General features: G+C 46.7%; 1 protein-coding gene across 2 annotated transcripts in view; it reads left to right on the top strand.

The window, feature by feature from the left end:
- The first annotated feature begins 2,682 nt into the window (after positions 1-2,682).
- C5H10orf71 (chromosome 5 C10orf71 homolog) overlaps positions 2,683-27,738 on the top strand; it is a 31,602-nt gene continuing 6,546 nt past the window's right edge. The window contains exons 1-2 of one of the 2 annotated variants that reach the window (XM_026688541.2): positions 2,683-2,919; positions 19,416-19,552. The gene's annotated coding sequence lies outside the window, so the exon portion shown is untranslated. Of the gene's footprint in view, positions 2,920-19,415; positions 19,553-26,237; positions 26,303-27,738 lie in introns of those variants that run through there. The other variant, XM_026688542.2, reaches the window with a different exon arrangement.

Here is a 27,738-nt window from a genome sequence, read left to right as displayed (position 1 = left end):
ATTTCTGACCAGTTCTGGAGAACCGGTTGTGGAAATTCTGAGTAGTTCAGAGAACTGGCCTCTGACTGGAGATTTTGCAGCCTCCTTCCCCTGCCACGCCCACCAAGCCACGCCCACAGAACCAGTGGTAAAAAAAGTGTGAATCCCACCCCTGGTCTTGGGGTCCCGTCTCCGTCCCCAGACTCCAGGCCGGCTCGGGGCGCAGAGTTCCTGGGGGAGGAGGGGTCCTTTATGTCTGTTCTACTGAGTCGACCGCCTTCCCCTTTTGTCTTCTTCTCTCCTGTTTCCCCAGCTTTGCACTTCTATGTTGACCAGAGACGTCAAGAGGTTGGGTGACTTTTGAAATATAACTTATGGCATAAGCAAACATGCTACAAGCCCTGCGGAAAATTATTGCCAGTTATAGCAGGAGCAATTCTCCTTCCTAAAGCTTTGGGTCACAAGAGGAGGCGTTTCAGGGAGGGGTCCCGAGGAGATTAGCTTTGGAAGCATCGCCTTCCCTGCTTGGGCGCCTGTCCTTGCCCTGGCCGGTGGGAAGCAGGCGGGCCTCCCTGGGCTTAGCCCAGGACCTTCCGGAGGGAAGCCACCGTTCCGTCTGGCCTCTGACACCACGGGATATTCCGAACATTTCTGCCCCCCCCCCAGCTGCCTTTCTCCCCTCTGGTGAACAAGCCCCCTGCCAGGTGCTGGGGGGCTCCGAAAGGCACACCTGACTGGCTGGCCCAGCGAAGGCCTGGGAACCATGGCTCTACTGTGTCCAGTCACCTCGAGGGCCTCTGACAGTTTTGTCATTTGGCCTTTAGAAAGAAGCAGCATCGCAGTCCAGGATTGTCACATTCGCAATACTGCGTGTCTTTGTAAAGAAGAGCGGGATGGCTTGTGGGTTGCCTGCGGCTGAGGCTGAAGGAAGCCAAGCTAGCTTGCTTTGAGCGCCTGGCCTGAGGCCTCTGAAACGTTCGGAGCCAAGATGGATGGATCTCCTTGCGGCCTGGGCAGAGAAGCGACCGAGCTCTTCTGGTCTCGCAAACGGCACAATGATGCCTCGACTGAAGTGTGAGATTACTTAGACCTCCGTTTCTCAATCAACAGCGTGATGAGCTTGCTGAGCCTCTCATCTGCCACGGTCTTTATCCTCTTAGGAGCTGAAAAGTACTGTTATCGTGGCTCTCAAAATGGAGATTCTCAGGGATGTCCCAGGCTGCCCCGGGTCCTTTGGCACAAATCGGCTGGGGAGTGTGGACGTAGATGAGGGACCCTGCCTCCCCCCTCCCCCCAGGGCAGAGGAACGGACAGCCTCTCAGGACCTCCCCAGGAGTGGCCGGCCATCACGGACTCATCCATTCCCTGCCTCGGGAAACTCTGTTTACGTTCTGGCACCACATTCTGCTCGGCAGGTGATGCGCCTGAGGGATGCGCCAAGGGAGCCGAAACATTCCTTTCCAGATGACGATGGTGACGATGACATTCCTTGCCCTCTCAGTCCCATCCTTGATGTCCTTGATCCTGCTGGACCAATATGGGTTGGACGGACATTTAAGAGGCAGGTCTCTGGGGTGCAGCATGGGTCATAACATTCTTCAAGCAGCCAAATATTCTCCCACCTGAGAAAAATTCTAGCTAAGCCACCAAGAGTCATTTTGATTGTGGTGGGCTAGAAATGCAGGCAGAAGCAAAATACAGTAAGTAAGAAACTAAAATGGAGATGACAGCAAGATTTTGACAGGTCAGGATTTTCCTCTTCATGAATCTTTTGTTTATCCAGCAGATTCACTTTCTCCACCTGAAAGAAATATAAAGGCAAATGTAAAATCAAATCGAATCATACAGTAGCATCCTCTGCGAGGCTTAGGATGTACCTACGCACAGTTTCCAATGTCCCTGCCTGCCCCATAGCGGTTGAGTTCCCCTTGGTGCAGATGGAACATGGGGAGCTGGGGAGCTCCCCATATTCAACAAGGGTGAGGAATCCGCTTGCAGTGACACCCATGGAGTCGCCTGGGGGACGGGACGGGGGGGCTTCCTTGGTTCTTCCGGGCCTCAGGAGGGTCTTTTGGCCACAGGCGGCATTTTTGTACCAATGGTTCCCCCTGAATGAGGGAGAGGAACGGTTCAATTCTCCTCACTTTGCTCCCTCGGAAACAGAGTCCACTTGCCGCCCCTGAGCCTGAGCCTGCCGGGACCTGGCCAGCCCCGCGGCCTCCTCCGAGACCAGACTGCCCAGGGCCGCCTGCTGACTCTACTACACTCGTACAGGCCGGGCTGGGCTTTTCAAAGGGAATCCCGTCTGCCGCTGCTGCCTTCAACGCTGCTGGGTGGTTATTTTTCTTCGTGGCTCTCTGAGGCCGGAAACTCTGGCAACTCTGCGGGGCCAGGACGACCCCTACCTGGGACCGGCCCAAGGCCCCCGGGTCCCTTGTTGCTGGGGGGGCTTCCCTTTGCCCCCTCTCCCCGCCCGCCTCCACAGCTGCCCTGGTCGCGGGTCTCCCTGCGAGGCTTCTCTGGCATTCGTTGCAGAGCAAGAGAGCCGCGCTCTGCGACAGGCGCTTGTCGGCCGGTGGGCGCATCCTTTCTTGCGCTGCGGAGCCTGGGCCCCGGCCTCCCTGGCTTCTCTGCCCGGGTCCGGCACCGCGTTGCTCCGATTGGCTCCCCTCCCCGCTCCCCCCTCGAGCAGAAGCCCGCCCCGGTGATGAAAGGCGCTATTTCTGAACGGTCACCCTGACGCCCGCCGTCCTCCTGGCACCCGAAAGCCTCGGGGGCCTCGGGGGCCCTTCGACGGCGACTTTCGCTCAGCGCTTTCCGAGCCGCGGCTCAGGGGACGAAGACGCGGGGATCACAACGTGAGCCAGCCGCGGGCCCCGACCTTCGCCTCCCGTCCCTCCCTGGGTTTCGTCTGAAGCGCTGCCAGCGGCCGAGCCGGAGGTAAAAATAGCCCCGGAGGGAGAGGCTGCCTGTTACTCGACCCCGCGTGGTTCTCCTGCTACGTAGCTCGGCCTCTTCTCCCCCCCGCCGGGCTTCTGCTCGCCCGGGAGAGACCGAGGTGCGTCTCAGGGAGACTTTGGGCTTCTCGTCCGGCTCCTTTCGGGCAGGCGCTTGGCCCCGCGGCTTCTCCGGGCCCGGCTCCCCTCCTGCCCCGTCCAAAGAAAGACCCCCCACCAAGGATCTAAGTGGCGGGAGGTGTCGCGGGTGAGCAAAGCCCGGAGAAGCGGAGCGGGCCTGGGACCCCGGGAGTGGCCGCAGGCAGCGCCGCGTTCGTCGCCCCCCCTCGATTTCAGGAGACGCGCAGGCCAAAGGTAAGGCAGGAGAAGAAGGGGCGTTGCGAGCGGGGCTGGAGCGCCCAGGAAGGGTAGGAAAGCCCCTCGGGGAACGCGGCCCGTAAAGCGTCTTCTTGGAAGGCTTTGGGTCAGGGAGGGCTCTCTGGCCCCGAATGAGCCTGACCTGCATAATGCCCGCCCCACGGCAGCACCGGCGCTTTTCCTTTCCCGTCCCCATTTCTCCCCCTATGAACCAGGCCTTGGTCAACCGGTCTATGCCGGTCGCTTGGGATCCTGGAGATCGGCAGGCCCTATTTCCCCAAAGCGTGGCTGGAAGGGACTCTTCAGCTTATTAAGATGGTTTTATTTCGTGTTCTGTCCTAAATGCTATCAATCTCTGAGGTTGAGGGACCTGTTTGACACATATTTTGTCAGAACAGGAACTTATTTTCACTTAAATACTCTAATTCACTAATAATGTGAAGGAAAAAATTATGAGACTGTTAATTATCACATATCAGTCGAAGTATCCTCTCAGTAGGTTGAATTTCTCAAATCCAACTGTCAATGATTTTATTTCGTTAGGTCCTGAAACTGTTTGATATAGAAGTAAATGAGCAATTTCTCATGGTTTGGAAAAATGCTGTGTGAAAAACTGCACGCACTAATATTGTTCACATACATGGGTGTATAAAAGATACTTGTGTCCCGCCACGTGAATTGCTTTGTTTAGAGTAAAATAAATGAACTGAAAGTGGAGATGCCCACTTTGGCTTTCCTTGCGACCGGAGCCCCACTGAACTCAATCGATGATCACCCGGGGGCGCTTTGTCAGTTCATTGGATGGGATCCCCCCTCAGGCAGGCCCTCCTTCCTTCTCCTGCCCTTTCTACCCACAGTCCGGGAAGATGCCCTTGTGTGGGGGGGGGGCTGCCACCCTCCCCCACCCAGGACCAGCTGGGGAAGCCTCTCTTCAAAGCAGCCAGGCACAAACTCCTGTTGCCCATCAAACGGGGCCCTCGGGGAGCATCTTCCCCAGGCCTTCCCAAGGCCTTCGCTCACAGGGGGGAGGACACTCCAGGCCGACTCCTTCCAGCCTCTCAAGAATATATTATTCATTTATTACTAGATGAACGTTGTTTTTTCCTTCATGAACTTTTATCGTGATGTATTCCCTGCGTTTATGGCCTGTTTAAGTCTGTCTGCAAATGGACTTGGTGTCATTGCAGAGAATTAAGAACAAACCAAATGCCACAAAACAAGCCGTCAAGCCCCCCTCCAGGAGGGACTGGGCTCGGCCAAAGCTGCACATCATGGTAGCAACCGAGAAATCCTTGACGTGTGAGCCTCCCTTGAGAAACCGAACCCAGGAAGGCTATGAGTCTTGTGTCCATGTCCGCTTTGGTGGGTGCTAATGACAGCTGAACGAAGGTCTCCGAGAAGGAGAGACGGTTTCTGCCAGAACCCGGTGATATGAGGCGCTGCAAAGCACAGCCCACTCGCAGCTGGGGCTCATGAGGAGAGCAGAGCGCTCCAAGTATGAGTCAGGGCACCTTTTAGGCTCCTGTGTGCTATTTGTGTCTTTGTGCACAGGGCCTTTCGTCAGTCACCAGATCTAGTTCAGTGGGCATCAAAGCGAGGCTGCCGCTCTCCGCCCATCCCGGGAGTCCAAGACAAAACAACGGACAGCCCAGGGAGGCAGATCCTCCGGCATGCAGGCCGGCTGGGTCCGACCAGGTGCCCGGCAGGGTGGCCTCCCTCCAAATCAGCACCTCCTTAGCCCCTTTGAGGGGCAGTGAGAGTCTTTCCCAGGGCTCCGCTCTGCCTTCACAGCAGGTTCCCTTCCTGGGCAGAAATGCTGAGAAGTAGAACAAGAGGGCTGGGCAGGGCCTCGGGGGGGGGCTCGAGCAGGAGGAATCCTTGTTCCGCCCCAGACAAATGGGGGGTCCAGCCTCTTCTTGAAAAGCTCCCGTGATGATGGGGGCCCCAGAACTCCTGGAGGCAAACCGTTCCACTGGTTGATTGTCTCCCTGGTTGGATCTCCATCGGAGGATCTCCCCTCTTTCCACTTCTTGTCCTGCCTTCAGCTGCTTTGGGGAATAGGACCCACTCTTCATTGTGACACAGCCCCTAAAAGTATTGGAAGACTGTCCTCGTGTGACTCTGACTCCTCCCTTTCGGGCTTAGATTAGACATATATCTAGTTCCCACCACCATTCGCCCTGGGATTGAGCCTCCAGGCCCCCTGATCAGCTTTGTGGCTCTTCTCTGCACTCTTTCTCTCTTTTCTTTTTGGAGAGCGGAAACTGTGTGCCGAGTGTTTCGTCTCCCAAGTGCAGCATGAAACAGGACTGACACTTCTTGTGATCTTGGTCCTCGTGAGCTTTTTCAAGAGGCAACCGGACTGTCTGGTTTATCTTTGAAGATGCTTCGCTTCTCATCCCGGAAGCTGCTTCAGCAGTTGGACAAGAAGCGAAACGTCTTCAAAGAGAAAGCAGGAAAATCCAGTTGCCTCTTGGAAAAAGCACCTCTGGGACGACGGTGACCCGGAGGACCGAGAATCCCCACAGACACCGAGACAGACGTTGCTACCACCCCTCCTCCTCTGTTGATGCAGCCCAGGACGGCACTGGCTTTTTGGCGGCTGCAGCCCAGGGCTGGCTCATGCTGCAGTGGTGGCCCACAAGCAGGCCTGGATCTCTCTCACAGTCGCCCCCCCCGTGGAGAAAGTCCCTGTGTCACTCAGGAAGGAAAGGAGGGAGGGAGGGAGGATCGTCCGTGGCTGTTGTTGTTTTAAATGGGATAGAAGGCAAAAGACGGATCAGCTCCAACCGAAGTGACAGGCCGCCTGAAAGCCACCCTTCCCTCAAGGGTTTGTCCAGCCCCAAACTTTCAGAATACGATGGCGGAGTGAAGCTGGCTCTGGAGGACTTCCTGACCTGCTGAGGAAGGATGGGCCACTGCTCCCGTTGGCCTCCCTCCAGGAGAAAGTGACTCCATGCAGAGTGGAAGGGGAGGGAAGGGGAGGGAGGGAGGCTGCCACCATTCACCCTCCAGACAAATCTCACAGTCCCTCCCCCCCCCAGTTGAAACACCGCAAACTGCACTCGGGGTTGTTGATGCCACTTTTTGTTTGTTCGTGTTGGTACCCAAAGGGTATCTAGTCTACGGAGTTGGACATGCAAATCTTTTAAGTTTGGCTAACACCAGAGAAAACCAAGTAAAGGTTTATAACCTCAATAAATGAAAAGAGCAGTACTGAGACAAATAAAAAGTGCTGAATAAAATATTTTAATTGCCTTCCATCCCCCAAGGCCATATACGATTTTAAGAACCATCTCAAAACTACCAATTTAAAGCGGAACAGAACAATCTTAAAATATCCAAGACCCGGCTTTAGGAACAAACGAAGTCCAACCAAAGTCATTCCCCAGGCCACCTGCCGGGCCAGAAGGGGCCCAGTGTAGCTCCCTGGGCAGGGAATGTCCACGTCATCCCGGTGGGAAATGCCTGGTCCTACTTGGTGGGTGCCCTGAAGAGTGAGATGGCCCTGGGGTGACCACAAGTCCAGGGAGCAGGAAGAGAGCCTCCGTGTTTCACAGAGCAAATTGACTCGCTTGGATTTGCCTTGGATGTTGGCCCAGAAGGACACTGTCCTCACACCATTGATTCGGTCTGCTTGAAACCCATTGTGCTTGCAGCCAATAAACTATGTCCTACTGGACTCGAGATCTTCTTCCTGGGAGCGTTTTGCCTCCTGCCCCAAATTACAAAGCTCCCTTCTGTACATTCACCTGCACGTGGCTCTCCTGGTTCTGTATCGGCTCCTCTTTTCTTTGTGACCCCCCCACCCCCCAGCTTCTCACCATCTTCCTTACCTGAAACTCTACAGAATAGAAAACCATCCTCCACCTTCTCTCTTTCACTTTTTCCAGAAATTTCTACAGGTCCTCCTCCCCACTCATCTGGTTTCGCTTGCTTTCCTGAAACATAGCTGGGTATAGCTTTTCTTGTCACCTCCCTTTTCCAACCCCTCTTTCCTCCGTTCTGGTTCTGCACACGTGTCTCCTTTTTGGAAGGAAGCCCAGATAGCAGATTAAGGTTAGTCATGTGTTGTGCAGGCCTGGAAGTTGGAATGCGTTCATTTCTCTGTGCAACTTTTCACACACACAAAGACTTCTGATTCTTAATTGTTGACTATGGTCACAGCCAGAGTGAAATAGTATATTATGTCTTAACTATGTCAAAAGGTTTCCTATGGGCTATGCTATTTTCCAACACTGATTCTATCTATTAAGCAGATTTTCAGTTAACATTTTCAGTTTTTAAATCTCTAGAGGATAAACTGCAAGGAGTAACTTGTAAGTTGTGTTACAGGCCGTGCTCTCAATTAAACCATTCCTTATTCAATCAACGCAATACTCAACATCCACAAGAAACATTAAGTCATAAATGGCCCAGAGGGCTGAGTTTTCATATAGAGTAAGATGAAACGTGCCTGGCTATTTGGCAGTTCAGGGTGCCCCAGGTCGGAGGAATAACCGAGAATCCCCCCTTTTCACCTGCTTCCTGGGAGGGACCCCCTGGGCCTCGGGGCAGGCGTTCGGTTTCATCCACAGAGGCTCCCACTGAGAGGAAGAGAGTTGGGGAAGTGACACGGCAGGCAGGCCGTTCTCACCGTGTGATGTTGGGGGTTGCCACAGACGATGTTGCGGGTAGTTGTTACGGTGACTCAGGTCTGTTCTCTTCGTTTTTTCTGGCCCAGCCAATGATTTTTTTAAAATCCTATGATCGATAAGCAAAAATGGTGAGGAAGTCATTTATTGTCCTTTTCAACTCAAGATAAATTACCTAATGGGACTCAGGACTCTGTCCATCAGCAGAATTGCTGTCAGGAAGCTGGACAGAATGGGACCCATTTTTCTCTCTGTGTGTTTAAATTGTCCCCCCTCCAAAAGGAGTTTGAAAATGCGTTTGTGGGGAAGGAGGCTGTAGAGTACCATCTTTCTCCAAGACCTCCCCCGGGAGAGGTCGTTGAACTCCCCTGTTGTAAACCTCCTTCCTCTGTGCCACTCTGTGCTTGGCATACACCACACACACAAAAACACAAATGCAACACTAGGAGAGAGGACAAATGCACACACACACACACACGTCTTATGTGAGCCTCCTTTCTGACTAGACGCAACCACATCTACCCAGGAAGCCCACCTGCAGACGGAAGGAAGCACAGGTGCAGAAAAGGTCCAGAAGATTTACTTTGCGTGTTTCCTTGTCTCCTTTACGAGGGTGGCTGCTGCTGCTGGCCTCTCTGCTCTTTGTCCCCTGTCCTGAAGACAGCTGGGACCGCTTACCCCCCCCCCCTTTCGCTTGGCTAATGGTCACTTAAAGCATCACCGTTTTCGCTCATGTTGGCCAGGACTGCAGGGAGATGGAGAAGAAGAGCAAAACGGACACAAATTCAGCCAGCACTCAGGAACCGCATCGAACAGCCACGGGTTCATTCGAATCATAAATGAAACGTTGTAGATGAGAGTTAATTGAACTGAATGCCAGGCCAGAACATGGCCGGACCTGAAGTCAGGAATGAATAACTACACATCAAGAGAATCTCTGTAGCTCCGGGTTGAGTCTGTGGGGCTCTCCGAGTTTGGTTCTTTGCTTGCAGACCTTTCATTACCCAACTAGGTAACATCATCAGTGCCCTTCGGGTCTGTGCACTCGAGCACATCAAGCTTCTTTGGAGCCTTGTCTTCCATATATTGGCCAGTTCCATGCCCTCTACATCATTTATTTGCCTTTTCTTAAGTTACGCAGCCACTTATGTTAGGGTTTGAGGATTAACCCCTAGAAGAGTATTGCAGCAGTAGTCAAACCAAGAAGCCAAAGGAGAGCGGAAGGGCCCCAGAGTATACACACACTGAACACAAACACTGTTTGTAGTTTAAATAGTTTTTAATCCAGTTAGAGTTTAAGCATTGTCATTCAGTCCATTAATTCATTCACAGTATTTCCATCCAGTATGACTCACTAGTATGGTCCAAGTTAAGAGTCCTTGCAATATCTTTATCAGCCGATAAAGATATCTTCTCCTCCTCCGGTTTCACTCTCCAGAGAAACAAACGCTGGATATTCAGTAGAATTACGCAGTAATCAGCAAACAGTAGCAAACAATAACAGTTCAGTCACAGGCACTCACAGTCAGTAATCACAGTTAGTCGCAGCAGCACACAGTTACAGCCAGTAATGCTTCCTTATATTGTAACTTCTAACCGCACCCTTAATCGGCTAATTGCCTGCTGCATTTTGCTTAAAGTGATAAGCACTTAAACCATGATATCTAAGTTTTATATATTTATTCACCCAAACCATATTTGGTATCAATGTTATACCTAACATACTCCCCTTTTGGGTGAAATAAATATATAATACCTTTACAATCTAATCCCATATTTTTCACAACTCTCCTGGTGCTTAATGGCACCTTGGGCTTTAGTAAAATTATCAGCTAAATTGTCCTCCGACATACAGTACTCTAGCTGAATCATCTTACTTCTTACAGATTGTCTCACGTTTAGGTATCTTAGATCTGTATGCTTGCTCCTTGTTTTTACTCCAATATTTGTGGCCATTTGAATTGCTGCCTGATTATCTTCATGTATAATTATAGGATAATCTACAGTTATACCTATATCAATTAACATTTGTTTATACATTATTAATTCTGTACATAACAATGATAAACAGGAGAATTCTGCCTCCATAGTAGACAAACTTATATGCTGTTGTCTTATTGACTTCCAGCCTATTAATGTCTTACCCAGCATTATGGCTGTTCCTGAAGTCGACTTTCTAGTGTCTCTTTCTGATGCAAAGCTAGCATCTGCATATGCACTTAGAATTAAATCACCCTTTGGTTCTAAATACAATGAATAATTCATTGTCTTTTTTAAGATATCTTAATATCCTCTTAGCTGCAATCCAGTGTCTTTCACATGGTGCAGAATTGAATCTAGCCAACTGATTCACGCAGTACGATATATCTGGTCTAGACCAATTACTAATATAACTCAAACTACCAATTAAAGATTGATAAATCACCTTATCAAACTCAGGGCTTTGTTCATCAGTGTTGCTAAACTCCTGACTCATTGGAGTCTTAGCCGGCTTACAAAGCTCCATCTTGTAATCTTTTAGCAATTTGCTTATCTTATCCTCCTGAGATATCTTAAAACCTTTCCGTGTTTTCTTTATATTCAAACCGAGATACTTCTTTATCTCCCTAATTGCTTGATCTTTATTCTCTTTCCTAATGATGCTATTATTTTATTTGCTTCATCATTAGTTTCAGTCATCAATGCAATATCATCTGTGAATAGTAATAATAATGATACTTTCCCATTTGTCTCCCTCTTAAACAGACATGGATCGTAAACCAGCTTTAAATCCTATATTGTCTAGTTCCTTTACAATATACTGGTTCCATTCATAGCCTGATTGTTTTAGACCATAGAGGCTTTTCTTTAACAACCAACAATCATTATTATCCTTATTTTCACTTTTAATACCAACAGGTTTTTTCATATAAATAGTATGTTTTAATGGGGCGTGCAAGTAAGCAGTTTCCACATCTAGATGGTTAACTATATAGTTTTTACTAGCTGCCCACACTAAAGCTGCCCTCAAGGTTGCTGCCTTAAGACTAGGTGCAAACACCTCATCATAGTCATTAGCATTCTGCCTAAAACCTTGGGCTACTAACCTTGCCTTATGGATTAAATTACCATCTTTATCTATTTTTACCTTAAATATCCATTTGCAGCCAATGGATTTCTTTCCTACAGGTAATTTGGCATTTTCATACACCTTCATATCTCTTAATGAATTCAGTTCCTTATTCATTGCTGCATACCATTTTTCTTTTTCCTTATTAGGATACTTTTTAATTTCTTCAACAGAATTAGGAACTTGATTAATCTGGCACACTGTGTTAGCCTGGTACCTATCAGGCGGTCTAGATATACGTGTAGTTCTTCTGGGAATTACAGGGCTTACAGGAGGACTTTGTTGAACTACTACCTGTTCATCTTCCTCATCCTGTTCAGCTATTGAATCTGTTTCTTCCTTTATGGGCACTATTTCATCCTGTATTTGTCTCTTTACTTTATTTTTAAAGTTACAGGGATAACTAATGGGATTTCTATAGGATTCAATAATTACATCTTTATTGGCATCCTGTTCTAATTTCTCCCATCCTTCATGTTCTAGAAATTGGGCACTAGCACTACATAACACTTTAGATGTGCCTTTCTCCCAAAATCTATATGCCCTATGGTTTGCCTGATAACCAACGAAGAAAAATCTTTTAGCTCTATGTTGCCCTTTTTTCTGAGTTGTGCAGGAATATGCACCCATGCTGGTGCACCAAATGTGTGCAGGTAACTTAGATCAGGTTTCCTGCCATGCCATCTGGTGAATGGTATTTCACCTGTCGTTGTATTAACAACGTTGTTCAATATGTTATTAGCACACATTGTAGCCTCCCCCACAAAGAATCAGGTAACCCAGAATTATTTAACATTGTTCTAACCATTGCCTGTAGTGTTTGGCCTCTTCTTTCAATAAAAGCGTTATGTTCTGGCCTGTATGGAGCAGACTTCTTATGCTCTATTCCAGATATCTTAAGTCTGTTCTGGAATTTGTTATTAATAAATTCGTACCATTATCTGTCACCAGGGTTATCAGTTGCCGTTTAGACTTTCTTTCAGCAAACCTAAGCCAATTGAAAAATGTTGATATGTTTCAGTTTTGCTTTTCATTAAATAGCAAAACCCATATCTAGAATAATGGTCCATAATGCTCAGTATATATCTAGCACCCCCATACTGGGTTTCTTTGGACCTATGATGTCTGCAAATACCACTTCTAAAGGTTCTTTTGTTTTGAAACCATTTAACCTATTTGCAGGCAATACCTTGCTCTTATCTTCACAGCAAACATTACAACGCAAATATTTATCACAAGATTTTAACCTTATTCCTTCAGATAACTCAACTGTACGTTTTAGCATTTTAAAATTTACATGCCCCAAACGCCTATGCAATAAATGGATACATTCATCATGAGGCTTTATATTATTAAATACAGTTTGAGCCTCCCTTTCTTACTATTATCTAAGACATATAATGTTCCATTTAAAGCTGCAGTTACCCTTTTTGTTATCTTTTTCAATTATGCAATTATTATCCTTAAAAGTAATTACATAACCTAATTTATCTAATACCCTTACTGAAAGCAAATTAAACTTTAGTTGCGGTACATACAACATTTTTATATCCTGGTTTATGTACGGACAACGTGCAAAACCTTGACCTTTCGCTTTCAGGTTCCAGCCATTGGCAAGTGATATATGTTGAGAACTTGTAGACATTTTTATAAATTTTGTCTTATCTCTTGTGATGCAGTGGGATGCGCCACTGTCAACCACCCATAAATTATTCTTCACATCAGAGTTGCTAAACATGGCTAGTTCAAATGCTTTCTTTGGCTTTTTATATTCTGGCTTTTTCTCTTTTTGCAGAATCTTGCCAAATGTCCTCTGCCTCCACAATTAAAACACTTTTTAATTGTGTATGCTGTTGAAGATAAATTCTCTTCTTCTGGGTGCTTTACTTTGCTAATCTGGTTTCTTTCAAGCTTTGAAGATAATTTCTCTCCTTTCTTATCTTCTCTCAGCTCGTCACGCTCACGCCTTCTTCTGGCTTCTTCTAGTAGCCTGCCTGTAATCTCGGTTAATGAGAGGCTTTCTTTTGGCAATACTTCTAAAGTCACATAGTCATCATAGCTTTGATCTAATGAAGATAATATTATGTAGACTTGTTGCAGTTCATTAAATATAAGCTCTTTTTCTTGCAAATCTTGAAAAATGCTCTTCATACAGTTTAAATGAACTAACATATCTCCATTCCTCTGAAGATGCGTTCGAAAAAGCTTCCGTGTAAGATTTATATGTGCTCCTACATTGTCCCGAACATAAATCTTCCTGAGGTTCTCCCAGCAGTTTGCAGCATTTTCTTCTCCACGAATATGGACAAGCTGCTGATCACAGAGAGTCAGTCCTATGATGCATAAAGCCTGCTCATTCTTCAGTTTAAAGTCTTGTAACTTTTCTTTATCATCATCATTAGCAGGATCCCAGCTACTCACATCTGGTGGGTTTGCTATAATGTCCCACAAACCTTCTCTGCGTAGAAGTAAACTACATTTCATTGACCATGAAACATAGTTTGTTCCATCCAGCCTGGATATCATGGACAGTTGTGACAAATTTACTTGTGCCATTACTCTTCAGATATTTTGACTATTTTAAACTAATTAAAACAGTTTGTTTTTACAGTAATGTGCAACTCACACCAACTCTCTCTGCTATATCCTGGTTAGTTAGACTATGCTGCTGGGCCCATAACCAATGTTAGGGTTTGAGGATTAACCCCTAGAAGAGTATTGCAGCAGTAGTCAAACCAAGAAGCCAAAGGAGAGCGGAAGGGCCCCAGAGTATACACACACTGAACACAAACACTGTTTGTAGTTTAAATAGTTTTTAATCCAGTTAGAGTTTAAGCATTGTCATTCAGTCCATTAATTCATTCACAGTATTTCCATCCAGTATGACTCACTAGTATGGTCCAAGTTAAGAGTCCTTGCAATATCTTTATCAGCCGATAAAGATATCTTCTCCTCCTCCGGTTTCACTCTCCAGAGAAACAAACGCTGGATATTCAGTAGAATTACGCAGTAATCAGCAAACAGTAGCAAACAATAACAGTTCAGTCACAGGCACTCACAGTCAGTAATCACAGTTAGTCGCAGCAGCACACAGTTACAGCCAGTAATGCTTCCTTATATTGTAACTTCTAACCGCACCCTTAATCGGCTAATTGCCTGCTGCATTTTGCTTAAAGTGATAAGCACTTAAACCATGATATCTAAGTTTTATATATTTATTCACCCAAACCATATTTGGTATCAATGTTATACCTAACAACTTTCTATGGTCCTTCTCCATTTTTTGATCTCATTCTAGTCGTAAGAGTCTTCCGTTTCTACCTTCGTCCTTTCCTTTCTGTGTCTTGTGATTCCGTGACAGTCCTGGAGGTGAGGCTGGTGTTTTTTCCTACAGCCCGAGTTTGTCCCGTTCTGCTCCCTGCCCACCAAGGCCACCCCTCCCTGGCCCTGGGACCTCTGCTTCTTCCTTTCTCTTGCCCTGGGACCTCTGCTGCTTTCGGCTGCCCTCTCTCTATGCTGTGCTGTTTTCATTCTCCTGGTGAGACTTAAATAGCTTCTACGCCAGGACTGAAATAATAGCAGGACTATAATAAATGGCATTAATTGATCTCTTGATATGTACAATCTAAAAAAAACCACCCTGTTTCTTTTAGCAACTTAGTGGCTGCTTTGCCAGATGTTGCCATCCTGTGGTTGCTGAACAAGGACTGTCAGCATTATAAAGTATTGCACCGTGCCAACCATTCCCCAAATGCCTAGATTATCCATTCAACTTTTTGTTTAATTCATTACAATTAACCACAAGAAATCCACTCTAATATTTTAGTATTTTTTGCATCTTGTTTTATTCTGACTCTCTCCCTCTCCCTCTTGATCTATTGTCAATTCTTCTCCCTTCTCCTTTTCTCCCACCCACCCACCCACCCACCCGCTCAGTGGGTCCTTCCGCACAGCTCCAGGGATGGAGTCTACCTGCAGAGAACCTCACCATTCGGGTCAGGGGCAGAGGGGGAGTCTGGCTCCATCACCGCCCCCTCCTCCTCCGTGCGAAGAAACGGAAGGCTGCTCCAGGAGGCGGGGTGTTAAAATTCTTCTAGGGGGGGTTGCCCCCCCTTCCCTCCCTGTCAATGGAGCGGGCCAGGTATGGCAGACTCTCTCATCACAGGGGGCCCCTTCATCCCCGCTGGACAGGAATGCTGTGGGTGCAGCCAAGCGCAGCGCAGTGTCCGGCTTTTCCTGCCTCTCGCTAAGCACCTTCCCGGCGGGGGAGAGGCCTCCCTGGGGCTGCTGGCAGGCGGCTCCCAACCGAGCTCGTCCCAGGCCGGGACCTTCCGAGACCAGGTCTCTGTCCAGCCTAGGGGGGCAGACGTAACCCCCCCTCCCCCAGCCTGCGCTCTGCCCTGGGCCGTTCATAAGGTGGAGCTCTCGAGTTTGTTTTTAGGCTGTTTACCTAAAAGGCGTTACAGTGCTCAGAGTTCAAGGGTCAAGCGGAGTGGAGATTTATTTTTACCCAGCCGCCACCCTTGCCAAGATGTCTGCATAATGCAGCACCCACCTCTCAGGAGGGCTGGGCCCACAGCAGAGCTACATTGCCCTCTCCCAGCCATGCCGTTGCCAGCAGCCTGGCCAAGGTGCTGCAGGCTGACTTTCTTCTCTCTATCGAGGGCGTATCAGGGGCTAAGAAAAATAACTATGGCACACTGGAAGCATCACTTCCACCAACCACATTTCATGTCTTCACGAGGGAAGGAAGCCAACACGGCACGAGGCCTTCAAGTCCCCTGTTTCGACGCATGAGATTTGTCCTTTTCTGCCAGTCAGCATTTCCCGTTTTTATTCAAAAGTGTGTTAGAAGAACAGAAATGCCACGGTGCTTAGACTGGGTGTGGAAGAACCAGGTGCCCATGGTTTCACTTCTTGACCTCAGAGAAAATAATTTCTGCCCCTGAAGGCAAGAAAGGAAAATCTGGTTAAGGCCAGGCTTGGAACCCAGAAGGAGACCGGATAGACTCCGTGCCTTCGGGAGCAGAGAGACGGGAAGCGGGTGGGAGGCTTCCCTGGCCTGGGTGAGGGTCAGTCCCCCCACCTCTGGGCAGGTCTGGGGGGGTTACTCTGCGCTGGGCTACGCACTGGCTCCATCGCCTGAACGGGTGGGACTGGTTTCAGAGGTGGGGCCCGGAGTCACACTCGGTCTGGTCTCGGCAACCATGACTTCCGGCTATTATTGTCTGCATCCGGGTCTTTTAACTGACCAGAACTGATTCTCTGGCCGTGGATGGATCAGGCTGGAAAGGCCCACTTCACCCATCCCATCCCCACAGGAGCTTCAGCTTGGCTTCGGGGTCGGGTCTTCGGGAGTTGGGTGGAATTCCAGAATTTCCTCGTGGTTTGGTTTCTGTTGTGCCAAACTCCCCTTTGAGACTTTGGTGCCAGCCTGGGGCTTCCAGTTTTCCCACGCTCCCACCCGCCTTTGCTCCAGGGCAAGGTGGTCAAGCTGGTCAAGCTCACCGGCTACCAATTCTCTGAGGACATTCAGGCCATGAAACTGGCTGGCAGGTGCCTAAAGTGAATCCGCCACTTAGGTTGGAGTGGAAAGTCTACCCCGGGGAACCGAGAGCAGGCAGAAAAAGGGCTGGGGGTGAGAGGGGGGTGGTCTTCCTCCCGGTTACATCTCTTGGGAAATGTTCCGAGGGGTCGGGGCTTGCCTGTTCCATGAACCTCGAGAGGTCAAGATGCCTGAGTGGTCAACAAGAGGCCGAGGCCCTGGCAGAGAAGAGCCCAAAGAGGATGAAGGGCCTGGGGCTAAACTGGAAAACGGCCGGTTGAGGGAACTGGGAACGTCTAGCCTACCGAAGAGAAGAATTGGGGGGGGCATGAGAGCAGCTTCCCAACACTTGAGGGGCTGTTACAGAAACAGTTTCTTTTAAAGTAAAAGCAGGTGCAGGTGCTGCAGAGAGAGGGTGTGTGTGTGGGGGGTCACCTTCTTCTCTGGAGCCCCTGAGAGGGCAGGACAAGGAGCAACGAGGGGAAGCTCACGAAAGAGACCCCCAGCCTGGATCTAAAGAGAAATTCCCCGGCAGGGACAACCATGAAGATTTGGCACGCAGTTCTCCAAAAAGAAACCTTCGTGGAGGCACCTTTCCAAATCGCCTGCAGAATGTTTTTCAGTCCTGTGAGTCTTTCTAGGAAGGAAACCTTAAGCCAACTCAGAGATAAGAAGAAGAACTAGAGAGTTTTGAGAAGGACATTGGCCCAAGCGAGGAGGCAAGGTTTCTTTTGGGGCCGTTTACCAATATTGTATTGATTTCTCTGTTCGACTTATATTCCGCCTGTCCTTCGGGACCTCAACGTTTCCCCACAACAGCCTCTCCGCTGAGGGGATTTGGGTGGGCAGAGAAGGTGATGGGCCAAAGAGCTGCCAGGTGGACTTTGGGGCAATTGTTCCGGAGAGCATCTGTGCTTCTTTTCCTCCAGCGTGGTGGGTGAAACAATCTGGCTTTTACGAATCCTCTGGTGTATTCTTAACTATAAGCCCTCCGAAGCTTTAAAATGGTTGGCCGTCACACACCGTGTCTTATTTCATGCAGCTTAGAAACAAGATCCATCCCGGAGCCTCTTCCACAGCCCCGGGGCAAACCAATTTCTGAAGAGTGGCCTCAACTCGATCTCTCATCCTCCGAATTGTAAATCCAGCCAGGATGCTCTCTTGTTTCCATTCCAGTCATTTGCCTCCAACTTCCACGTGAGCAAGAGGCAAAGAAGGCTGACCCACTTGGATAGACTGTCAGGCAGGTTTCTTCTTCTTCTTCTTTGACCGGCATTTTTGATGTGCAGAAGCCTGAGAAGAGCCCGACGGCTTTGGTGGATGATTTAGCGAAAGGTTCTGGGGTCTAAAGCATCACCTGAATTCAGGAGGTCTTTTCCCACAGCGGCCGTTGCTAGTAATGATTTCTTCACTAGCTTCATGCATGAACTATGATCAAGAAAGGTGACTTGTGGATGGGTCCCCACATGGAAGTATCTCAGATGCATCAGAAACAAAAATGCAGGATGAAGACGGGCCAAGAGGCCAGACTGCAACTTTCGCCTCGCTGTTTATACGGCCATACAAGTTTCTTCAATGGTTTCGGTAGAAGCAGAGTTCACCGCAACCAATCAGTGAGCGATGTGGAAGGAAGGAGAAGCCGCAGGAGGTTGCTTCCTGGGTGAAAAGCCCTCAGCCAGGGAAAGGGGGCTGCCTAAGGAAGGACGGGGCGTTGATACCCGGACCCTTCGCCTTTCTGACCCCGGAGGTGGACGGCTACAGCGTCCCCCCCAACATCGAGTAGCTGCGGTGGGAGAAGCCTCTGGGTGTCTCCGCCTCCTGCCGGTTGTGGAAGAGACCCAGGGCCTGCCGGAGCACATCCAGCTTTCCCAGGGAGCCACGGTCAGGTTGGCCTAACCCAGCCCAGGACTGCCCAGCAAGGTCCCCCCATCTAAGCTCTCCGCCCAACCCCCCTCAAACCTTCCCCAAACTGAAGGAGCTCCACTCCTGGTCAGCAGCCCCTGGAGGCTCTTTTCCGTGACCTGTGCAGAAGGTGCCAATGGGTGTTGAGGGTCGTCCGTGTGCCTCTGAGCTGCCCGCTGGCCGTGGCTGAGACTTATCTGGTGGGGGGGGGGCTGCTGTTTGGGGCCTGGGACAAGCCCCTTTGCAGGGGGACGATGAGCCTTCTGAGCTCCTCATTCCTGGAGTCGCTCTGGGTTCCAATTCACCTTTTACTAGTCTGGAAATTAAAAACCTCCTAAAAGCACAGAGAACAACTCTTCTGGGTCTCTTTTCTGTTATTTCTCCTCCTCCTCCTCTTTTTTTTTTTTAAAGGGAGAGATCCTTTAAAAGAAGAATGGATCCATGAGAGGAGGAGGAGTTGCCATTACTGTGCAGGAGGTCTCTGGCCTCGTGTCCCTCGGGGTCCTGTCCTCAACTAAGCAATCCGTACCTCCAACATGACGACACCTCCCCCCATGGCTCTAGTGGCCCTTCCCAGCCTCTGCCAGGGCCGGAGCCCCTAAGGAGGGAGCACTGCGGCTGGGTGGAAAGCTCTGGCGTTGACAGCCACTTGCGGGGGCTGAGGGACCAATGCAGGCCGGAGCAAGAGGCGCAGCTACGTCCTCTCTGGCTTCCTGTGGCGGCCGTGCTGCTTTGCAAAACAGCTTCGGGGAGTTGATGGGACTTTTGTGTGAAACTGGCATCCTTTGAGTGTCTCTGTCTTCCAAAAGGAAGCTCAGGGGAGCATTCCTGGCAATCAAAGCGGTAGGAGAAGAACGACGAATGTATGTTTAATAACAAGCCTTATTTCCTACAACTTCATCTATTTCTTTTCTTTGTTTATTCATTTGCAGACTGAAAGGATCTACAGAATATAATGAAATATGTAGCTTGGAAAAGCTTTCCAAACAATTTCCACTCATCCTTACTGATGAGTCACAATCAGAATATGAGAAGATCAAAACTCCCACAGTGTCTGTTAACACAACAGGTAAGAACGACCTGGGTACAGATATAACATTGCCTAAGGCTTACATCCTTAAAACCAAAAGATGTTAGCAAATGATGCTGTAGCCTAAAAAGTCACATGTATTTCCCAAACTTCAAATATATCTGAAAGTTGTCCATAAAGAAAGACTGAATCTAAAATTGTGACGGTACTGAAAGGGGGGAAAATTAAAGCATTTTTACAACTGGCCAATAATTTAAGAAGTAGGGATCTTGAAGGAGACCCCTTCCAAAAAGGAAATTGTATTTAATTTACATTTGAGGCTATAAATGAATGCACTCTTATTCCTTATAATGCAAAGGAATAAAACTAGGGAGAGCATATCAGTCTTGGAGCTGAATTCATCTTAGTCATTTATATTGTGCGATACTGGAAGGAATTCTGCACCATCCATCTCCTTTCCCTGGTACCAACGGATCAGTTCAAACCCTCACTGGCCATTTGCATCCCTGCCCAAGATTCTCTATCTAGGGCTTTAAAAAAATATAGTCGATTCCGGTGTAAGTTCTCACTTTGCAGGTGAGAGGCAGGTTCTCCCAACAATAGGCCAAGTTGACCTGTGACCTTCTCCTAGGCAGGCAAGCGAGGAAGGAAGCCTTCACTGCAGGGGCCATTTTCAAACAGACGGCAAAGCAAAAGCACTGAGCAATTCATGATGGGCAAGATTAATTTTCAGTTATAGAAATTAATTTTAGCGGTTTTCCCTATTAAACTTTCCTATTACCATCTTTGGTCTTGGCCAAAAACCAGCTTAGGAATTAGACGGGAATACCACCCAGACACACAACAAAAGAGCAGAGGACTTTTCATGAAGCCTGTCCTGATTAGTAATATGTTCTGTGCCAGATTACATTCTTTGGTTGCAGAGGGTTTTGAGGCCAAAGTCATGGCTTCATAGGTGTCAGAGTGACCCCTTCAGCCACGGCCCCAAAGCAGGCGAGACAAACTGCTCAGAAAATCTTGAAGGACCCTTTCTACAAAGCCAGAGAAACAGCCCTCCCCCCAAAAAGAATGCTTCTCTCCCTTCTTCCCCTCCCCCCATCCCCGCCTGTTCAGATTCTCCTCCCAGTTCAGCATCCCCGGAAAGGCTCCCGGCCCTGGTTTTACTTCCCTGCTTCCTTCCTCTTTGCCATGCCTGATTTTATAGCCCCCCGTCACCCCCCACCCCCCACCCAGGTGCCGTCGGTCCAAGCTAAAGGGGCCTCCTTTCCTGGTGGGGAGCGGGATCATTTTCTCCGGCCTCTGCTCAGCTTTCCCGGCTGTATTACACCCTTTTTCAAGGGCGGCCACCGTATACAATATTTCACGCATAAATGTGCTATGCATGAAATTGGAAGTTCCTTCTAATTAAAAACTAGTATGATGAAGTGTTTTGGAGTAAATTCACTGAGAATTTAGGGGTGAGCTCTTAGGTCCTGTTCCATCTGGGTGTCTCTGGGCCAATTCCACACAAGGTGTTGTTGGGGATAGAGTGATGGTCTGGTGGACGACTCCCAGGGGGAAACAGACGGTCCTTCTCAGCCGATTTTGGTGCCCTCTCCTCTCTCCTCTCCGGGCTGGATCCCTCTTCCGCAGGAGGCCTGGCCCTTCCTGCTGGGACTCTTCCCCAGAAGGTGGTGCCAGAGGCCCACTGTTCCAGCGTCCAGGTCACTGTGTCTCCTGTGCTCCATAACCCAGCCAGGGACTGCCGAGGGAGATCGTTCCGAGCGTGGAGCGCGAGGCCGTGGTGGGGGCACGCTTGGCAAGGAGGCTGAGCTCTGCTGCTCCCTGCTGCCCAACTCGAAGGGCACCGTCAAGGCCTTTAAATATTCCCCCGGTCTCAGTAAGGAGAGAGGATTGAGGGAGAGCAAGTCCAATTAAATCAAGGCAAGCCTGAGGTCTCTTTGGGCCTGAGGTGAAGTTTGTTCTGGGTGAGGCTGCATTTGCCCAGGAAGACTCTGGAACTTGGGAGTCTTCCTGGATCCCCTGCTGGCCCTGGGTTCGAAGGTCTCCCCTGCGCCTCTGCCTGTAGGTAAACTGGGCCCTGCAGCGGGAGGTCAAGTACAAGGCGGGGCAGCAAGTGCCAATGCCCCTGAGCGGAGCAAGGAGCAGCCGCGGCAGAAGGGCTGCTGCAGCCAAAGACCGGCGTTGGGTCCCAGCACCCAGCCGCCCTCGTCTGGAGGGCTCAGGAGCTGCTCATGTGTGGGAAAGCCTCTCTCCCCACAAAACCTCCAAACTGCTTAGGTCCTCAGGAGAGACCAAGGGGCTCAGCGCGCCTTGTCCCACCCCACCCTCCACTCCAGGAGTGGGTGGGCTCCCTGTGGAGAAAGGTTCACTCCTACTTATCCAGAATTCGTCAGTATTTTTAGGCCAAGCTTTTAATTGCTGATTATTGCGATGATTTATTTAACTGCATTCATTTTGGGGTGTTTTTTTAAAATATGCTGCATTTTTATTGTTGTAAGCTACCTTCAAAGTTGGAATAAACAGAAATGCGAGCTATTATTTTTAAAAATAATTTTTGAAATGCTTTTAAATCCATACATTAAGGGATACGTGTATATTCCTAACCAGATTCCTTAAAGGGTGAAGGTGCTGGAAGAATCAAGTTTTAAGTCTCCCTCCTACACAAAAGTTCTCTGTTTTCTCCCAGTCTACTTTGTCTTCTGTAGTTAAGAGGAGATACAACTCAGAGACAATAAACGAGAATGTCACCTTGGCAATCCTTTTAAAGTCAGACTAAAACGCAGAAACTGGGGGCCTACTGTATGTAAGCCTTCCTATTCCCACCCCATTTCCTGTAGCAAGAAAAGTCATTTCTTGTGAAACATTATCTGCAGCATCCAATAAAAATGTTTTATAAGTAACAATTACAGATTACTCTCTTGTTACAGCAATGCTATTGCTTTATGCACCAGATCTATCACCAACTTTTAATTAACCTGATTAAGGAAATAAAAACAGCCAGGAAATGGGAATGACAGATGATTTCAATAGCGTATTCAATCCTTGTAAATGTGCTATATTATTGCAAGAAATATTAAAACCACTGAAAAGTCTTAAAATGGCAGTGGGTTCCTTACAGTGCTAATCTTGTGACAGGAAAAATAAGGTATAAACAGATTGATAAAATGAATGACATAAGTAAAGGAACAGCAGTTAGTAAGCACATATGTATAATTAATGACAGATAAAGAACAATGCTGATTTAATTGGTTTAATAAACCAATTAACAAACAATCTCTGTTTAAAACAACAATATTTTGAATATAGGGAGAAACAATATAAGTTATTAGTTTAGAATTAGCAAAATTACATCAGGATTTAATGCAGGTACTGAAGTTTTAGTAGGTGTACATCAACGTATGAAACTAAACAAAAGCACCACTAAGTTGTGGGGGGAGGAGGAGGAGAGGAATCAAGTCAGGGTAGGCTCCTGGACCAGCGGTTTTCACTCTGGGCAGCCGCAGGATATGTGGACTGCAACTCCCAGAATTCCTTAGCCATGGTCACTGAAGGATTCTGGGAGCTGAAGTCCACGTACCTTCAAGTTGCTCAAGTTCAAAGCATTGATCTGGAACAATTTGTGGCATAATTAGGAATTTTAGCAAATAGACTTAATAATGCAACATCTATTTCACCCTTAGCCACAAATGTGAAGTAAACTTTCAATTGAGAAATTAAATAAAAATAAAATACTAAAAATTATTTTTTTTTAAAAAAATGAGTACTTTGAAAAATGGGAAACTAGTCCAATAGGAAGAGGGAACATGAAACTAACGGGAAGGATGAGGATCAGAATGAGTGGAATGTGGGCGGAAATGATAAATTGCAAAAATTAATAGATCAGCAATTATTGATTATTCCTAATAAAAACAAGTGTCACACAAAGGGAACCTACACAAGGTTGAAACGTGACAAGAGCCATTTGTGTTCACCTTTGTTTCTCTCGGCACCCTCAGGCTGAACTGACCACCTGTAAAGGCCCTTCCCTTGAAGACCGTAGCTGCTTAGACGGGGGGGGGAGGGGGGAGGGGTGTGTGTGTGCCCCAACCAGGGCAAACTGAAGACTTGTGGACTTCAACTCCCAGAATTCCCCAGTCAGCATTTCTGTCCTTATTGGAGTTGAAACCAAAGCTAGCCTTTGCTTTTCCTCTTTCCATTACAAAACAATCATTAATTTGCCAGGCAGCTAAAAACATTTAAGTAGAACCAAGCCAACAACGTTCTGAAAATATTTTTATAATGATTTATAGATATTTGTCATTTTATTAAAGTTACTCAGAGTCACTTTTTGTGAAATAGGTGACCTATAAATGTAACTAACAAATAAAACCGTATAAAATAAAGACATATATTTTAATATTTGCTTTCCTGCAAGCATAGGTGCACCTTCACCTATCTCGATGACTCCTTTCATCTAGTCAATATATTTTAAATTGTTTATATCTTTATTTATTTTTTATTTATTTGATTTGCCAATTGTTTACAAGATAATAAGTATAAGTGTATACATAGTTGTGAATACATGAAATGGGTACATATAAGAAAAATAAAAGAAGAATAAGAGAAACAATAGGACAGGGACGGTAGGCACGATGGTGCACTTATGCACGCCCCTACAGACCTCTTAGGAAAGGGGTGAGGTCAATAGTAGACAGTCTAAGGTTAAAGTTTTTGGGGTTTGGGGAAGAGACTACAGAGTCGGGTAGAGTATTCCAGACATTGACCACTCTATTGCTGAAGTCGTATTTCCTGCAATCAAGTTTGGTGCGGTTAACTTTGAGTTTGTATCTATTGTGTGCTCTTGTGTTGTTATGGTTGAAGCTGAAGTATTCATTGACAGGTAGGACATTGCAATGTATGATTTTATATACCATGCTTAAATCAGACCGAAGACGGCGTAATTCAAGGTTTTCTAGTTCTAGAATTTCAAGTCTGGTGGCATAAGGTATTCTACAACGAGTAGAGGAGTGGAGAACTCTTCTTGTGAAATATTTCTGGACTTTCTCAATTGTGCTAATATCAGATACGTAATGTGGGTTCCAGACTGATGAACTGTATTCGAGTATTGGTCTAGCAAATGTTTTGTATGCTCTGGTTAGTAGTGTGATATTACCAGAGAAAAAGCTACGTAGATTAGGTTAACAACTCTTAATGCCTTTTTGGCTATGTAGTTGCAGTGGGCTCTAGCACTTAGATCATTAGAGGTGAGTATTCCAAGGTCCTTTACAGAGCTTGGGTCATCAACAAGGTCTTGACTATTCAGCTTGTATTTTATTTTCTGATTTTTTTTGCCAATATGTAAGACAGAGCATTTATTTGTTGAGGTTTGAAGTTGCCATTTGTTTGACCATTCTGATACATAGTCAAGATCTTTTTGTAGGGTAGCAGTATTGTCTGTGGTATTGAACAGCTTTACATCATCAGCGAAAAGAACGCAATTGCTCTTAATATGATCACAGAGGTCGTTTATGTAGAGTATGAAGAGAGTTGGTCCTAGAACACTGCCTTGGGGAACACCACTATTGACAGGTACTGGATTTGATAGGACGCTCCCGATTTTGACCATTTGTTGTCTGTTTGCCAGGAATGCTTCTATCCAGTTATTCAGTTGTCCAGAGATTTTATTTTTAGGAGTAGTTTGTCGTGTACCACTGAATCAAAGGCTTTACAGAAGTCTATGTAGATTGCGTCTATTGCTTTGCCCTGGTCGAGTTGTGTCGTCCATATGTTTTTGCAGTGTAAGAGTTGCAGATTACAGGATAGATTTTTTCTGAAGCCAAATAGTTTATTGGAGAGTAGGTTGTTTGTCTCTAAATGGAGGATGATGGATTGGTTAATAATTGATTCCATGACTTTACAGGTGACGCAGCATAAGGAGATTGGTCTGTAATTTTCAACTAGGCTTGGGTCTCCCTTTTTGAAGATGGGGATGACTGTGGCTTGTGACCATAGGTTAGGCAAGGAGCTGGTCCTGAAAGATTTTTCAAAGATTATGCTTAGAGGTTTGGCTATGGCAGTGGATAGCTTTTTTAAGAAGTAGGCACATATTCCATCCGGTCCAATAGATAGAGATGGTTTTAGATTGCGTAGTGCTTTTTCAACATTGTCTTCTGTAAAATCGATATGTATTAGATCATTGTTGTTATCTGTGGTACGGCTAGGAAATACTGGGCATGATCCATTGCTGTTTACAAATACTGAGCCGAAGAATGTGTTAAAGATGTTGGCTTTAATGGTGTCATCGTTGCAGTCTTTACCATCAGGTAAATTATAAAATTATTATTATACATCTTCTAAAATTATAATTCATAGAAATTACGGTATAATCACTATTTAATAAATCTTGAACAAGCAACAAACACAAAATTCACATCTTTAGGAACCTTATTGCCAATCGCATAATGTTTGATTTTTGAATACCTGGCATATTTCCTGTAATAATGATAAAATTTCAACAAATATAATATTTTTATAATCCCTTGAAGAAGTGCCCAGAGTCCATAATTTGTGTTCCAGTTCAGGGCTGGGCTTTTTCTGGGCATCGCCAGTTCATCTTATTAAACACTCCAGGGGTTCTAGCACCAAATTAAATATTAAAGGAGATAATAGAGATTTGCAATGCATCCCATGTTGCCTGGTGGCTTTTTTTGTTTGTTTGTTTATTTGTTTTGCCTTTATAAAACAGAACAAAGGAAAGAGAATAACAAAAGGAAAGAAAAAGGAAAGCCAGAGAAAGAAAACAATGCGGTAAAAAAATATATGCATGGAGTGACTTCTTATGTATGAATATAATTTGGGTATAACAATTTCAATAAAGGATGACCATATTTATAGTAACCGTAATCATCTATATGTAATCTACCTGTGGAACCGACTCATTTGTAAGTCAAAGTAGCAACATCAGGTCTTCGATCCACCGAGGAAGAGCAAGGGCCCATAGCTGTCTTTTTCCTGTGTTGAAGGGCCAAAGGAAGGGCCCCCGAGAACCCCTTCCTGTCATGCAGCATATCCAGGGTGGGTACGTAGTTCCAAAGAATGTAGATGTCAAAAATATTAAGTCTGATATCTCAGGAAAATTCATTTATGTAATAACTTTTCCCAAAATTTTAGGTCATTGGCAGAAAACATGAAGTGTTATTCTCATTGCATCTCCCACATGATTCCTTTTTAATCAATGTGATAGAAAATACAAATAAACAAGCCTCTGGAAAAATAACAACAGACCAGTCATTTCACACCTGCACTCCAGCCGATGTCTGGGGGGGAAAGAGCCAAGTTTTGAGAGCCACTTAAGGATGTGTTTGTGTGACACTGTAAAAACTAAAATGAAATTAAGTGCAGTGAAGGCCTTTGAGGAGCCTGGTGGTATCACCTACTTCTCTTAGCAAAGAAGATCTTGCTAGTTGGATCCAACAGTAGATTGGCCTTCACCAGCCAGGAGGGTAAGCAGGTGGCACCTAGCAAACCTCAGTGTCCTGTCCACTCCTTCAGGAAGTACAGGGTCAAACGTACCCCAGGCAATCACTCAAGATCTTGCTTTCATTCAACTGGAAGGACTTGCTAAATTAGAGCCCAATTCCTAGCAAGTCCCAACAACTTTATCTTACCACCACACCTTATTCAGAATACACAATTAAAGACGGAACACTTTGTGCAAAAAAACCCCCCAAATTTGGGTGCAAAACTTCACAGAAACATGAACGGAGGTTTTTATTATACAGAGAGCATGTCAATCACGAAGCAAATAACTTTTCCCAAAGAAAGAGGCCAAGCATCCAGGGGGCAATTAGACATTCAAAGGAGACAGGGCATCGTCATTGTTGAGTCACAACATGGTTCCTATTACAGAATCCGTAGCATAAAATTATAAATAGAAACCTGCAAAGGCCATCCGGGCCCCTGCACCCACGCTGGGTTCTCCCTCTGGCTGAGCTAAGTGAGAAAGAGATTCTACAAGGCCAAACTAAGTAGACTAATAACAATACAACTCAGGTTTTCAGAGGGGAAAAGCAAAATTGGCTTTAAAAAAAAGAATTACTGGAGAAAGAGAGCGGGGAGAGTTATGAAAGTTTAAGCACCATTTTAAAAAACTCTTGATCTCTCTCTTAATTATGTTTTGTGGGGTTCTTCTAGTTCAAAACTATTTATGTATACATAATATATACATATTTTAATACCTAGTA

This window comes from Notechis scutatus, chromosome 5 (assembly GCF_049901735.1).
Source record: "Notechis scutatus isolate UNSWTSFEM ecotype Mainland chromosome 5, rNotScu1.2, whole genome shotgun sequence".
Lineage (NCBI taxonomy): Eukaryota > Metazoa > Chordata > Lepidosauria > Squamata > Elapidae > Notechis > Notechis scutatus.
This window is presented reverse-complemented; position numbering and strand designations above follow the sequence as displayed.